The sequence below is a fragment of the Cydia strobilella genome, chromosome Z, assembly GCF_947568885.1.
Source record: "Cydia strobilella chromosome Z, ilCydStro3.1, whole genome shotgun sequence".
NCBI lineage: Eukaryota > Metazoa > Arthropoda > Insecta > Lepidoptera > Tortricidae > Cydia > Cydia strobilella.
Genome location: NC_086068.1, coordinates 32,465,559 through 32,480,869, shown reverse-complemented (window position 1 = coordinate 32,480,869; position 15,311 = coordinate 32,465,559). Strand labels below are relative to the sequence as shown.

Genomic DNA, 15,311 nt, shown 5'->3' with positions numbered 1-15,311 from the left:
CCGCCCCTCGCCCCGGGCGCGGGCGGGCCGGCCGGCATGCGCACCGCGCAGGCGGTCGGGCGCGCCCGTGCCCGCCAGTCCGACCAATTAAAGAAGGCTCCCTTTCCATGCATATTATTAGCATCAGTTACCTTCTTAACTCAGTCGGATATTATAATGAAAAAGCACGAGTGGAATAATACACTGTTTAATATCTAGGATTATGAGCCAAAAATCGGTGGAATAAAAACGTCGTTTTGAGCAAGTGTGTTGAAAAATTATTTTTAAAGCCGGTTGAGAACACGGTTAACAAACTTTAAAAAAAAGTAAAAAACAGATTACCGAATTGAGATCCGCCACAGTTGATTAAAACAAAAATATTGCAGTTATTTACCCCTAAAATCTCCCGTATCTAAACTAAATCATTTACTTACCGAAAAATCTAGTAATCGCAACGAAAAATCGCAGTTATTTCTCGCAGGGCTAAACCACCCACTGGAGCGCGCGTTTCCGTAACACAACACTTAATGAAATCACCGTGTTTATCTAATCGGCATAACTAAACCTTCAGTTGTTGTTAATATGAGTCACATAGTTTTATTCATGCATGATCGTTATATATTGAGCAAAGGACAGGCAACCGACATTCAGTATAGTTCGGTCAGTGTCAACGATGCCCGGGGCCTATTTCTCTAACGGTAGGCTAATATTATGAGTGCGTCGCCAATGGTAACCCATACGATTTGACAGTTCGTGGATTAATAATATTAGTCTAATGCCGTTCGGGAAATGGGCCCCAGCCGAGATGAGCTTGCTGTGGGACTAGGTCGATTTGTGTAAGATTGTTCCAGCATATTTATTTATTTATAAAGGATATAAAATTGCATACAAGACGTATCTAAATTTAACATATTTCAAGAAGAAGTAACATCGGCAATTCGGAATTTGAAAACACACTTCTTAATATTTGCATCATTGAGGTATTATGTACACTAGAGTCGGCCTCTCGAAGAAAATGTTTCCGCACCTCAATGAAATGCACGCACTTCATTGCGTTTAGTCCGCCTCCGACTACTTAACTGGCGACAAACCACACATCAGACGAAAATTTAAAAGAAATAGTAAAAATTAAAAATGCCTTAGTGCGTAATGATAATTTATACTAATAGATGTAGATTTAGATTGTAAACTAGTTAATAATTGAACAGTGTAAAATAAAATTGCCCTACGATAAATAAAATACTAATAATATCTATAAACCTAATAAAAACATTCCACTGCAAAAATCGGTTGTTTTAGGCTCGATTAGATTATTTTGAAATTTCACAAAATCGCCATGGCCTGATGCCATTTTGGCGCATAAGTTATAAACGTCTTAACCTTTCCATTTCTTGCAACGCCTTTATGGCATGTGGTCTGGTTAGTAATTTATTTGGTTCTAATTCACATATTGCTATGCCCTCTAAAGTTCTTACTCGACTTAAAGGTACATATACTTGCCCTTTGGCAAAGTTTTTCTTTCCAAGGTTAATGACAGCTTTATTTAATGTGGTGCCCTGCAATTTATGGACAGTCACAGCCCAACTAAGAATTAATCGCTCGATGTCCCCGTAGCCTTTAGTTCCTTGATATGTTGCTGAAACTGGGGCTAAGGCAACTAAACCGTCACTATCCTTCATATTGGGAGCAATAGTCTCGTCATCAAATTTGATGAAAACCGCATCCGGCAATTCTCCTACTTCGAGCTGGTCACGACTAAGTGTAGGCCATTTGAACTTTTGTACGATCCCCATTGTGCCGTTAACGAGACCCCTCTCTGACCGATATATTACGTCGTAACATAACCCTAGAACCTATGCCCAGTTTTAGTTCATGTAACAAACCACCACAGTTATTAACGTCTGCAGGTATAACGTTACATGGCGGTTGTTTGCCATAGGTTGCAGTCTCCCGCGATTCATCGACAGCATGTAAGGTGTAAACAAAACTTGCCTGAAGTAGCTGATCCGTCATTTTAGAATTATACTAGTCTACTAATTTAACAGTGGGAAAAATTCTAACTGCAGCACCATCTGCAAAATCATCAGCCTGTTCCACCCGGCGCCTTTCACATAGCAGTTGCAATACTTGCAATTGTGGCATTGTCAGCTCACCAAACCTAAGGTTATTTAATAAATCTACAAATTCTTTATCGCTGCTTTGTCGCATGTTTATGGTAAGTTCGCAGAAGGAGAATTGGCGCCATAAATGTACTTCTGCGTTTAACCACGCTGGTTGTTCAAAGTACCAATTCCCTTTTACTGGTGGTAGTTGCATGATGTCGCCAAATAATAATACATGCACACCTCCAAACAAAGAATTATTGCTTTAAACTCTTGCAGCCGTAAATGTATCATGCGCAAATTTTCATACGACGCCATGGAAATTGCCAACCATTTAATGTGTCTTCACTTCCGCCTTTCCCGTTCCAATAGTTGTCCACTCATTTTACGATATGTCATCGTAGTGCCTTTTTCAACCGGAAGGGAAAAAACGGAGTGCAGTGTACTCCCTAAAATTTGTCGTGCTGCGACACCAGTCAACGCTGCTACTTCTACAAAATTAGGTTTTAACATTATACCGTGGGAGCATAGCAGCGTTTAATGTGCTCCACAATTAATTTTAGTAAGAAAGATTTTCCACTCCCAGCACCACCAGTGATAAATACCATTGAAGGCTGTAAAGTGTCATTAGAACTGATATCTTTCTCAATTGTATCCGAAACCTGCTTTAATAGCTTTTTTTGTTGGACATTAAGGCTTCTGATTCCACTTGCAAAAACTTCATCGGGCATCGGGTTCATAGCTATGGGAATTATGGAATCATTTTGTTGCACAAAATCATCATGTTCATACATGTTCCGTACGAGACTCACAGCGACATCTCTTACCGGAGCGACGCAGTTGCGTATGTCGCGTGATACATATCGCGGCCAATACGGAGCCCGATATACGCTTTCGTCACCAATACGTCACGACATATTGTTCCCCTCTACCCCAATATCCTCGAATCATGTACACGCAGATTAAGCATTTAGAATTATAAGAATAAGCACGTAAAATTTCGGATTTTATTTCACCATCCAAGAAAAAGTCGAATTCTCAAAAATACGCAGCGCCTAGTCACGAACATATTGATCCTTCTTCGCCAAATCCATCAACGGTTTCTTCGCCAATCGTCGAGTACGAATTGAGAGGCCATTGAGAACCAGCACCTTTGGAAGAGAAAGCGCACATCGACATTTCTTCTTGGACGCGCTAATTTGGTGAAACTGCGGATACCTATAGGACGAGAACTGGACATCCAACGATTTTAAACGCGCATATTTCGGTACGGACATCCAGCCACCCTATACCTAACCCTTTGCCGTCAGTTGCTTAATGCCGTGCTTAATCAATTCCAGTGAGTCTGTGACGAGTAATCATTGCGTGACCGGTACCCTCGAACTCCTTTTCGCCGCCACACAACGCGGAGTTGCATCAGGGTCTAAAGTCCACACGTGAGTACTCCAGCTTTCTATACTAAACCTAATCAAAATGGGAAAAGATGATATTGTGGTAACAAATTATGGTAAATCACGCGATAAATCGCCATCTAGGGCCATCTGTGACGCCGCGATTGAACCTCACGTTCGCGAATTGGCGAAAAAACGTGGCATTATAAAGGCTAGACTCACAAAGTTCGCAACCCACATTCAAAGCTGTAGCGATAATTTAGACGATTTAACCGAGCCTTGTAGAATCAATTTAAAATTACGCATACAAGGAGCAGAGAGTCTGTACACTTAATTTAACCATATTCAAACTCAAATAGAAGCGAATGTGTACGAATCAAATCCCGATGATCAGTTACCGCAACGAGAACAGTTTGAAGATAGTTATTTCAGTGCGCAGTCCCTCGCCAAGTCTATACTAAGTAAATTTAATAGTACAGAAAGCCAAAGTCCCACTGTTTCGCAAAACACAACAATGAAAGCAATTAAACTGCCAGTTTTATCACTTCCCTCTTTCGACGGCACGTATGAAAACTGGCTCACTTTTAGAGATATTTATTTATCACTAGTTCACAATTCGAAGGATATCTGACATCCAAAGGTTCCTCTACCTAAAGTCATCGCTGACACTGACAGGTAGTGCTTTGTTAGTAATAGAAGCGCTCGAACTAACGTCAAGTAACTACGCGGTGGCATAGGAGCTCCTTCTTAAGGCGCTTCGCGCAGTTTTTGGCCAAAAACTGTTACTTTTTAGAGCTTATAACTTCTAAATGAGTCAACAAAAAATTATTAAAAAAATATATATGTATCTTCACTCTATGCACAACAATTGTAACATTTGACTTTTCTCCTGAAATTTGTAGTTTCACCGAAAAAAATAACACGACAGGCCGTTTTGCGGCTAACTTTGCTTATAATTACTAAACGGCTTAATCGATTAAAATTATTTTTGAACTAACAAAAATGTTTTAACAGGTTCTACAAATGCAACATAGCTTTTGTTAATCAAAAAATATTTTCTTAAGAAATCGAACGTTTTTCCACATTTCATGCGTATGCAGCCTGAAAATGGCGTGGCCGGCACCCGGCAGTCGTGTGCCAGCTTTGAGACGAGGAGGCTGTGTCGCTCGTTGCTCCGTGCCTTCCTTGCACTATGTTCGCTTATGCACAAGCAAAGTGCTATAATATCGGAGTTATTGTGGCCAAAGAATAAATAACTGCAGAGCGCTGATTTGGTTGCGACGCGCATTAGCGAGCGCAACACGGTATTTTGCGGTCTATTACAATGAATGTAATAATAATACGCACTCGTACGCGTGCGCGCAAGCTGCCCGCGACAACTCGCGTTCGACCGTCTCCGACAAATAAATTATAAGTTTGTTTAAAAAGTTACCCCTACTCGAAAAAAGTGAAGAAATTGTGTTCCCAGTGTGAAATGTGACTGGAAAAAGAAAACACTATAATGATATGACGTTTAGTTTCGGAATTATATACGATAAAAGTTTAAAAATAGTGGTAACGGACAAACACAAGTCAACACAGCGCAACACAGTGAGCCGCTGTTGGAAAGGATCGGGTTCTGTGTCGTCCGTGTCGACTCGGTGACTCATCGCTACGAGCGCATAAGAGAAGCGGGAGCACTACGCGACACAGTGCGCTCTGCTGGAAAGGATCGTGTTCTGTGTCGTCTGTGTCATTCTCGCCGATCGCCGCGCGCGATAACAAATAAAAAATAAGTAAACCTCCAGATAACAACATTCAAAATGATTTGCTCCGGCTGTCACTTGAAAATCGAAAGAGGAGAACTAGTGAATTGCACTATTTGTCCGATGTCCTATAAATGCCTAAATATGACCTCCGCCTTTTTTAGGGAACATTACACAGAATTAACAAAGATCTGGAAGTGTCCATCTTGCGACAGCATTACGCGTCATCGTCGCAATGACGATACACCCGCATCCCCAGCGGTTTTAAGAGATATAACTGAAAGTTCGGGGGTCGTCAATATGTCCTGCGAAGAGATCAACCTTTCGTGTTATGGTGATACATATTCTGACAGCCTAACAATCCAGCAGCCCAACCCACCGAAAGAGAATGGTTCCATAAAGACTTCCGCAGTACATACTGATGCCGAATCAATAACTTTTGACAAATTTTGGCAACTTTTGAATATGGAGATAGGGGCATTGAAAGAAAGCCTCACTAAGACGATAACAGAAAACATTAAGTAAGTGTTGCTAAACGAAATAAATACAAAAATCACTTCTTTAAAATCGGACGAGATTGTGCTGTACCACAGGGATCGAGCATGGGAAATAACCTATTTCTCATGCTCGTAAATGATATAACTGCGGCATCTCCCGAACTAGAATACGTAATATATGCCGATGATACTTGCATAATAGTAGTAGCTGAAAATTACACTAGCCTCGAATCAAAAATCAATGTAGCAATGGTTGATATCAACAAATGGTTTTTGGCAAATGGAATGCTTTTAAATTTAGAAAAAACTAACATTGTTCATTTTCAGTTACGGAACACCAACAGAAGTCTCCTAAATATTAAAATAAATAATATTCTAGTTCCACAGGTGGAACAAACTAAATACTTGGGATATATTATGTCATTGACTCAGGGTTAACGTGGTCCTCTCATATAGGCTATATTTGCGACTCACTTTCATCGGCGTGTTTCGCCCTGTCCAGACTCGCGCCAAGCCTGTCTCCAAATAACCTTAAGACCCATAAGATATTAACATTGCCAGCCGTTTATATATTAGAAGCATGCAAATACGTTAGAGCAAACCTAGATGCATATAAAAAAACCTGTACCCGCGACGCAGACAGCCGCAGAATGCCCATGCTAATCGCTCCTACTACGACTCGCGAAGGCCCGAAAGTCTCTCAGTATTATCGGGCCAAAAATATACAACAAAATTCCTAATGATATTAAATTTACAGAAAGCGATTCAATATTTAATAAAAACTTAAATGCCTACTCCTTGACCAAACATGTTACTCTATTGATGATTTTATGAAAGAGATTATTTAAAATATTATTGTATTGACAACTATTGCACAATGATTATTTAAGAAATTGAAAACTTTGACCAATGACAATTTTATCAATCTTGTATATAACTGTCGTATTTCAAATGTACCTGTGTGACCTGTAAAATATTTTTTACCAATAAATAAACTGAACTGAACTGAACTGAATATCCGTATATATTATACTATAATATACGTATGTTTGAGAAAACTTCATTAGAAATAAATAAGTAAATGTTATCTAACCGACATATTATAATGTCATTTAAGTTTTACGTTTTGAATAATGTTCCATTCCATCTCGAAACAATTAATAATTGATTTAACATAAGCTCCCTATTACCTATTACGTTGTATGTATGTATAGTACCTGTTAAATAAATTGTTTTTGTAGTTTAAAAATAATTTTAATCGATTAAGAACTAGCAAAACGGCCTATCGTAGTAGTAGTAGTAGTAGTAGTAGTAGTAAAACTCTTTATTGTACAAAAATAAACATAAAACACGAGAAAAACGCATCATTTGTACAAAGGCGAACTTATCCCTTAAGGGATCTCTTCCAGTTAACGGCCTATCGTATTTTTATTTACGGAAAAACTTACTATTAAGCTCGTCACAGACGGAGCGATAATCTGTTGCGCGTGTAAAGCGCCAAGTCGAGCTAAAACAAAGAGGCACGGCCGTACCATCCTTTTCTCAAAGCCACTCAGGCCATTTTCAACGTCCCGTAATTTTGTGTTGGCTAAAGCTAGAACCCTGAATTTAGTGACACATATGGCATAATATGGCTTTAATATATCCCCAAGAACATTCCATTTAAACTTGTAGTATAAGAATTATTGCACGTCAAAGTTGCTTACTTTGGTCACTGACACACTCACTCACTCACCAATCATCATAATTCTAAGGTACTTCTAGCAGACCCACAAGCTGTAAATTTTAATCATAATAAGTAGTTTTTAGGTGCCGGCCACACCTGTTTTGTTTTACCTACGCAGGAAATGTTGAATAATGATCAATTTCTTTAAAAAATATATTGACATAAGCTATAAGCTACATTGTATTTACAGAACTGTTAAAACATTTTTTAGTTTAAAGATAATTTTAATCGAATTGCCGTTTAGTAGAAATAGGCAAAAGCTAAACGGCATGTAGTAGTGTTTTTTACGAAAAATCTATGTCACAGAAAAAAAATAGTTCCGACTATATATAACTAATAGTTTGAAATTGATTACCTATTTTATTTATCAACCAACTACTCGAAAAAAAACAATAGTTTAATAGTAAGGTAACGATTCTAAAAATGTAGTACTTAGTTTACAAGTTAACTATTAATGGCATTATTTATTTATTAAAGAGATAAAAAAACTATAAACGCACTATTAATTAATATAACATTTTATTTTCATACAAGATATATACAGTGGTACTACGTAAACGAAATTAATAACTAGCTTAAATCTAAAATAGGCCCTTGAGGCATTGTACCAAGGATGCTGGCGGCATTTCCCCGCTGTATCGCAATGCTGATAACTATTAATTAATATATTTTTCTTATAATTTTCACCTCCACTAAATTCATAATCTACTCAAAGGACAAAGTAGCTGCAAAGCAGTCTTTGCAGTCAAAAGATACACAAATACGAGTATAGCGCCATCGGCGCGTCTTTGGGCTGTCTTATTATATTCTTTGAACCTCGTTGCCGTGCCGCGACTGCCGCGAGTCAAAATTCACGTAAGATCGCAGTGAGCGGAGTGCGGGGTGAAGCGGGTACATTTATGCCAAGACGCTCAAGGCCAAATCAGCGAGAATCGTCTTAATCGCTACAATAACAATAGGTTATTAATCCACAATCACGTCAAAGCACTATTTACGCTTCAGTCTCTGCCTAAAGAATCACACATACTTCTTCGAAAGTTAATTGACACAACACTAAAGAATTTACGCGCTTTGAAGGTCCTAGGCGAACCTATATCGTCATGGGATACCCTAATTATTTACATATAAGTGTCAAAGCTCGATAAAACCACTGAAAGCGAGTAGGAACAACATAAAAGTAGCCTTACGAGCGGCGACACTCAGTTGAAGATTAAATTGGATGATTTATTGCAATTTTTACGAATCCTTGCTGATATGTTAGAAATATTGCAGGCATCACATTCATAAAGTACGAGTGTACGCGATAAGCACGAAGTGAACAAAAAATATATCACTCCTAGCTCCACTCATAACTACAACAATAACAAAGTACACTGCAATGTTTCTACCAACAGCAAACCACAAAAATCACACCACAAATCAAAATTGTCCTATGTGTAACTTAAATCATCCACTTTATTCTTGTGTCCAATTTCTCGATACTAACTACGAATCTAAACTTTGTAGCCGACAACATGGGGGATGGGGGATGAATGTTGCTCACGTCCGCAGGTAGAATACCCTTAGTCACCCTGCACGTGTCCCCTGGGTGGTGCCAAACGAGCAGCAACTCTTGGCCGCTGCACATTGTTCTCTCTCGAAGGACCTCGCAGCGCTTCACACGAATCGAAGATATACATGCAATCGGAATGTTACCACATGCGAACGGCTCTTTACAGAGTCACTCGACAAAAGACATCGGCCCTTCAATCCGGATATGTCAGCTGAATGTAGAAGGAATTAGTAAAGCTAAGTCGGACTACTTGCAAAAGCTACTATATGATATTAGAGCTGACGTTGTCACAATCCAAGAGACCCACACTAAGGACGATCAGGACTTCGAATCCCGGGCAACCATCCAAGGCTTCACGCTGATCAAGGCCATCAATCACCCTAAGTACGGCATTGCTACCTACGTTAAAAGCAGTTTGCAAGACGTCAATCTCATCCACCACGCCGACGCTGGGAACTACAGCCTAATTGCAATCGTAGTCAACGGTCTGCGTGTAATTAACATCTACAAACCGCCGAGCGCATCATGGAAAGATAACACTATCCCTACTTTCGAGCACCCCTGCATCTATACAGGCGATTTTAACAGCCACCACACTAACTGGCGATACCAAAACGATGATGCCAACGGTATTGCCCTTGCTCAATGGGCTGAGGGTAACAACCTACACTTAGTGTTTAACGCCAAAGACAAAGGCTCCTTTCACTCAGCGCGGTGGAAAAAAGATTATAACCCGGACCTGACTTTCGTCACTCGGGACTGCAATGGTCTCCCCCTGTCAACCACCAGGAATATCCTACACGACTTTCCTAACAGCCAACATCGCCCTGTGCTCTCGGAAGTTGGCATCAAAATACCTGTGGTCAACTCCATGCCACTCCCGAGATGGAACTTTAACAAGGCTGATTGGCAAGCCTACAGGAAGAAAGTGGATTCCTGCATTCGTTTTATTCCTGCCACCGCCCAAAACTACGGACGCCTCGTAGGCCTGCTGCTAAAAACAGCCAAGTCCCATGTAAAGCGTGGGTATAGAAAGGAGTACATTCCCGGATGGAACAAGAAAATCGAACGCCTCTATGAAAACTTCATCAAAACGGGCGACTGTGATGTCGGAGCTGAGTTGCTTCAGTCACTGGATCAAAACCGCGAGGAAAAATGGAAAGATACTGTCTCCAAATTGGACTTCAGACACTCCAGTAGGAAAGCCTGGCGCACATTAAATAAACTCACTGGAAAAGGAATATCGACTCCACCTGCTAGCTCAGACATTCATCCGAACCTGATCGCCAACAGGATAGTGGAAACTTCTAGAGCAAAGAGTTTGAAGACAGACACCAGAACGATCCAAAACCAGTTCCGAGCCCTGAAACGAAATCTTACAACGGACCTAAGCCTAGCCATACCTTTCTCTATAGAAGAAGTTTCGGAAGCAATCAAAAACCTGAAACCAGGGAAGGCGGCTGGTACAGACGGAGTGTACAACGAGTTTCTACTCAACCTGGGCCCAAACTCACACCGCTGGCTGGCTGCGTTCTTCTCAGATATTTTGTCGTCGAATTTCCTCCCTAAAGCGTTTAAAGAGACCAAAATCATAGCACTCCTCAAACCGGGAAAATCGCCGAGTGACGCCTCGAGCTACCGACCTATAGCACTCCTGAGCAGTTGCTACAAGCTCCTAGAAAAGCTGTTGCTAAAGCGCATCGGGCCTCTAATAGAAAAGGTACTACCACCCGAGCAGGCTGGTTTCAGGACTGGTAGAAACTGCGCTGACCAGGTGCTAGCGCTCACGTCCCATATTGAGGCAGGTTTCCAGAAGGGGTTTAAAACGGGCGTTGCTTTCATCGACCTCACGGCCGCCTATGATACTGTCTGGCGGGATGGGTTACTATTTAAACTCCTCTCCGTAGTCCCAAACATCAAGATCATGAAACTCATCTCGAACATGTTAGCGCAGAGGCTCTTTACCGTCCTCCTTGGCAACAAATCAAGCCGGCAACGAAAGTTAAATAACGGTCTCCCCCAAGGCTCGGTTCTAGCTCCTACACTCTTTAACTTATATATCCATGATCTTCCCATCACCAACGTCAGAAAGTTCATCTATGCGGACGACATAGCGCTGTCCACTCAAGCCAAAGACTTTGCTTCCCTCGAGTTAGTTTTGTCTGAAGACCTGGAGAGGATGGCCTCCTTTTTGCGAATATGGCGACTCACTCCTAGCCCCGCAAAAACTGAAGTCACCTGCTTTCATCTCCACAACAAGCTGGCAAACTACGAGTTAAATGTACACTGGCAGGGAAAAAGACTGACGCACAACTTTGCCCCTAAGTACTTGGGAGTCACTTTAGATCGTTCACTCACATTTAAAGAACATCTTACAAAATTGGGTAGAAAACTGCAAACCAGGAACAACATCCTCAATAAACTTGCTAGTACTTCGTGGGGAGCGAATGCAGACTGCCTGCGCACCTCAGCCCTGGCCCTCGTTTACTCTACTGCCGATTACTGCTCACCGGTGTGGCTGGAAAGTGCGCACACGGACCGAGTCGACGTGGAACTCAACAAGTCGATGAGATGCATTTCTGGCACCATTCTTTCCACTCCAACTTACTGGCTCCCGGTCCTATGTAACATTGCTCCTGCCAGACTGAGACGGGAAGAGGCCCTTTTAAGGGAAACCCAAAAACTTATAACTACAGTGGTCCTCCCCGGGCGTCAAGAGTTCCTTAACCCCTATTATCATCGACTCAAATCACGTCACCCACCTTGTAAGCTGGCTAAGACTCTAACAGAATCCAGACTCAGCCTTAAAGAAAAGTGGTCTTCTGACTGGCAGTCAAAGACAGACCTATCTGTTAGTAGCCTTATCTCACCCGGTGTGAAAGTGAAGGGGTTCAGTCTCCCGCGACATGAATGGTGCAAGCTGAATAGAATGCGGACAGGGTTCGGCCGTACCGCACATTTTAAACATCTTTGTGGATGGATCGACTCGCCCAGATGCGACTGTGGCGCCGAGTCGCAGACTGTCCAACACATAGTCCAGGAGTGCCCCCTCAGAGCCTACCCCGGAAGCCCCGATGACCTGTTCTCACTTACCCCTGACGCAGCCCAATGGCTGAGAACCTTGGATATAAACCTGTGACATACCTGTTATATTTTCGATTTATTTGTGACTTTTTATGCCATTCGATTAAATAAAGCCGACAACAAGTTATGCACTAACTGCCTCCGAGCGGGACATTCCGTGGAGTCATGCGTATTCGGCCCGTGTCGCAAGTGTAATAATAAACATAATTCAATTATCCATCCTCCTAGTGATGAGTGCACTCGCGTCCCTGCCCCCGCTGACATCACGTTCCCCGCTTTATCCACTTCGGCCGCAGCTGCATCTAGTTCGGCCGCCGCCGTGACGGTCAATGTGCATTGTCAGCGAATTCCTTCGCAGTACCCGATCTTGGAGCCGGTCTTGTTGTCAACTGCGCTTATAGAAATAGAAATAGTTTATTCGTGGCACATTATAGCACAAGAAGAACCAAAAGCAAACTTACACAACATTACAACGCATATTTAACATTACATTACATCACACGACCGATATTAGCCACGAAATGGTCGGGACTCAGCATGGTGTTAGCCTGGATCTGGTCTTCCGTCGGGGCCACGAGTGAAGCACGGAAAGTACACAACATAAAAAATAATGAATGAATAATAAACAATGGCAGTAAAACAAACAAATTAGAAAGAAATAAATAACAGATGACAGTTACATTTTATGTATTTATAGGATAAAAACTAAAAAGATAAGAGGGCGATAAAAAACTAAAACAATATGGCAATAAAACAAACAGATTACAAAGAAATAAATGACAGATCGCAGTAATTTTTTTTAAATGTAAACAAACGTAATGATGGCGATACAAACTAAAACGTGAATGCGACCAATTTTGACATAAATGACAAGCAGCTGACGCCATCTGTTACACCACAGCACCGATTAAAACGCGCTAAGCAAAAACAACAAAACATGGAAAATAATTCACGTGGTGCAACGTTTTATAGGCGAAAATAATACTAAACTATCTACAATTACTAAAGCTACGACATCAAATATTGAAAATTATATTAAGAACTACGTAAAACAATAAAAAGAGTGTGAATGGCGGTTGCGGAAGGGACAGAAAAAGATGGCAAGTACTTATGCAATATACAATTTACAAATGCGCATTTGAACGTCAAATAAAGTTATCGACGTGACGACGTGACGTATCTTATCGACGTGATTGATAAAAATAATAAACCGCATACGGTCGTTGCTCTGCTTGGTGATGGCTCGCAATGATGTTTTATAAAAGAATCCTTACGTGATTTATAAGGCGCACGATTAGTACAGTCCACTCACGAAATAAGCGGTGTAGGTCGTACTGTGACCCAGTGTACGCAAACCTGCAATGTCCAAGTAAAATCGCGCATTAACCTACACCGCCTGCCTACACAACAAATTTGCATTGTTTTGTTTTATCGGAAATAAACACAGCAATGCCAGTTGTATATGAACATTGCGCAAAATTCGATATTCCAGATAATATACAACTGGCAGATCCGCAATTTTTAGACTACAAAGATTTCGATATCTTAATAGGTGGTGATAAGTTCTGGGATTTGTTTACGATGGAAAAAATAAAATTACGTAATATTTAGTAATATTTAAAACTTGACAATTTAAAAGTGATTGTTGCTAGGCCTATTTGAATAAAGAATATATTGACTTTGACTTTGATCGGAGCAGCGGAACTTGGGGACGTAATGCCAATAGGACGAGAACGCACTGACTTGAGTTAAAATGACTGTACTCTCGGTTACAGAAAGGACGTCGGAATTATTACATATTGGGGAACACGTGTATACAAGTGATTCTTGATTTTCACCCGCCATTATAGGAAAGATGACTGATTTATTACAAATCGTACTAAGAGCTGCAGATTCAGTTGATGTACTGCTCATAGAACAAGGACGCGACGTAAGTACTTGGCTCGTATCTACTTTTTGGGAATGAGTACATGTCTACATAGGTGACTCTTGGCTCTTACACTTCGTTATGGAAAAAATAGTTGAATTATTACAAATCTTACTAACGTGACGTGACGAAAGTTCTTGCATAATACGTATTTGATGGGAATGAATCTCTAGGTTATCATTTCTGGCATTTTCAGATGACGTGGACCATATATTCAATGGACACTTCTGAGAACATGTGTACACAAGTGACTCTTGAGTTGGAGTGAGTTCGTGTTCCGTTATAGGAAGAATATCTAATTTATTTAATGGTAAATCCATGGTCATGTCAGCCTGATGCGTTTGAGTGACTGCATGATCTGGTGTGGTAAGCACGCCCGAACTATTGCATGGCATATCATGTGATGTGTGTGTGTGTGTACCACAGTACCTCTAGTTGAGACCAAATGACATTTTGACCCTCTAGCATGAGAATCAAAAAGCCAATAATGTATGATGCCAGATACATTTTGGCTTGCAATTGCAACAGAAACTGAATTGGTTGTAAGTATTCCACAATGGTGGTCCTTAAAGAATATTATTAAGGCGTTTTTCAAATTTGGGTACCCTTCTTCACTCTGATCTATATCGATATGACCATTAGTTTAAGTAATATTCTGCACGTTCAAATTTACCCTCTGCCCATTAAACAATAACCATGGCAAGAGTTCTCTTAACGCTAAGTATCTACATTTTGCTCACGAGCATCGGGGTTTTGTCGAGCTGAAATACATTCACGGTAGTATGCATCTTCAACTATCAATATATAATCAACATCACTTACGGTCCATGTATTCGCATCAGATAATTCAAATGCAGCGCAAGCAACTGCTGCAATACCACTATCTTCCACGAGAATCTATGATAAAACGCTCATTACCTTGGTGAAACGAACCACGTAAAATGCATACTCCATTGTTTATGTTAACGGTTAACGAAACTGATGCGTTGATGTTCTTGCATTTCCTGAGCATTATCAGTTTGCATTTGGACATTCTCACCTTCATGAGTTTCTCTTTCAGTTTCCTTGGAATACGAACAATGTAAAGCATGAAATACTTTAAAGAAAATATCGAAGGTTTTAAGGGGGCTGTCTACGTTATACATTATGTAATTTATGATTAAAAAACACTCAATGATGTTATCTTCGCCCGGTGATACTGTGAACAACTGAGGACCAAGCGTAAGGTCCCGTTGGAGACAGTTTTCCTTATTATGCAGGTTGGTTTGCAGGACTTCAGCATCAGACTGAGTGATTAGATGTGATAGC

At 40.8% G+C, this 15,311-nt stretch overlaps 1 protein-coding gene across 1 annotated transcript in view; it reads right to left on the bottom strand.

The window, feature by feature from the left end:
• LOC134754373 (uncharacterized) overlaps positions 1–15,311 on the bottom strand; it is a 399,152-nt gene that overhangs the window by 353,934 nt on the left and 29,907 nt on the right. The window lies entirely within an intron of this gene.